The sequence below is a fragment of the Leptonychotes weddellii genome, chromosome 2 (assembly GCF_054177405.1).
Source record: "Leptonychotes weddellii isolate Sample4059 chromosome 2, ASM5417740v2, whole genome shotgun sequence".
NCBI lineage: Eukaryota > Metazoa > Chordata > Mammalia > Carnivora > Phocidae > Leptonychotes > Leptonychotes weddellii.
In genome coordinates, this window is record NC_138370.1 from 60,413,237 (window position 1) to 60,415,295 (window position 2,059).

Genomic DNA, 2,059 nt, shown 5'->3' on the forward strand with positions numbered 1-2,059 from the left:
ACTGTTGAATCACAGATCTGTACCTCTGAAACAAATAATACATTATATGTTAAAAAAAGAAGAAGAAGAAGAAGATAGCAGGAGGAGAAGAGTGAAGGGGGGGAATCAGAGAGGGAGAGGAACCATGAGATACGATGGACTCTGAAAAACAAACTGAGGGTTCTAGAAGGGAGGGGGATGGGAGGATGGGTTAGCTTGGTGATGGGTATTGGGGAGGGCACGTTCTGCATGGAGCACTGGGTGTTGTGTGCAAACAGTGAATCATGGAACACTATATCAAAAACTAATGATGTAATGTATGGTGATTAACATAACATAATAATAATAATTTTAAAAAAGTGTGCTTCTCTCCATCAGTCATTCATGCCCAGGCTGTGGTGTGAGGCTGCACCATCACGTAGGCTATCAACCAACGCTTCAATGTCAGTGATCCTTTATTGGTGCTGGAGGTTATGGTTCAGGGAAGACGCAGAGCAAACTCCCAAGAACTGTGGGAGTAAAGCGATAGCTGTCTGGTAACGCCATGCTTCCAGAACTTGAGACCAACCATCACCAGGCACAAACATTCGTCCCCTATGAATAAATTCTTCCCTGAGCACATTTCAGCTGAATGCGTATAATCCAAACTCATCTTCAAGGCTGGTTGGTGATCAAGGGTTGGTGTTAAGTTCTGTCCTACTGATAAAAGTGCTGCAGCTGGATTTTCTCAGGCTCAGATAAGCACGAATGCAAGCTTCCTCAGCTTTGTTTCCAGTTTATGGAACTGCACTTAATTCAGAAAAAATGGTACATTATCTCATTCTAGTCATTCTATGAGCAGTCTCAGGACTGTTTAACTTCACTGAGGACAGAAAATGGAATGAAAGCATTCTATCGGCTACAGTGTTATTGGCCAGGTAGAGCTGTGTGGAGTAACAGTGTAATTCTCTGAGCAAGCCGTCTCCTTGAATAGATGCTATTAGACAAAGACTAATCTTCCCATTTAATAAATATATATATGCAGTTTCATGCTTTTTCTGATTATTGACCTGAGACAAAGAAGGCATTAGCTTGTCACATTGAGTTAACTGGCCATTCATTAGCATTCAAATCAACAGGCAAAATCTCCAAACTACTGATTTTATGATAAATCACAAGAGGACTTTAAAGTTATGCTTATATTGCTCTTATAATTTAGAAGAAGAAATGAATTATTCTCACCAGAGACTTTGCAAAATTTCCATAATCCCTCACCTATTATAGGTAACATTTTTAACAAATAAAGATAAGGAATTCATGTTGCTTTGCACATGTGTCTATATTTGTATTTTAATTATGCTCTGTGTGAATAGCAAGATTGAACATTTTCATTTGTCGAGAAATGCCTGTCTTTCTTATGTTATTAGTGAGTAGCACTCTGGATACTGTGTTGAAGCATTCTGTTAGCTCATAAAATTGCAAGGCACCGACATCTTGCTGCCCCTTATCTCTACAGTAAAGACCTGACATTTCAGCAGGAAATGTTATCAGTATTTCTTACCTATGGCTATATTCAGCACACTGTGTAAGCTGCTTCTGTAAGGAAAAGGACAAGTGCATGAAATGCATGGACGGTGCTCTAATTTGGGGGCCATCAACTCTTATTGGCTTGTCGCATGAATAATTTAGCCCTAATCCATTTTAAAGGCTGTGTTATAGCTGTTCAGCAGTGTGTTTCAATCAACACGCAGAAGTACGATACAAATGTCACACTGTGATATGACCTTGACAAAGTAGGAATTCATAGGATAAAGTTATTAAAGAGTTCTGCCTTCAACATGTGACCTCATGAATCCAGTTTCTTCTTCCTTTCTTCCCTCAAGTAACATCTGCTTATTGAATTTTTGAAAAGAAAGAGTAACTCACGTTGTATGCAGAAAATTTAGAACATCAAATAACATAAGGAAGCAAAATAAAATTGTCCGATATTTCTACCTATTGTCATTTGAGGAATTTTGGGGGACTCTTCTCTACTTATATATGTGATATGTGATATGCATGTGAGCATCTGTATATGTACATTTTAGTATTATATGTTTTT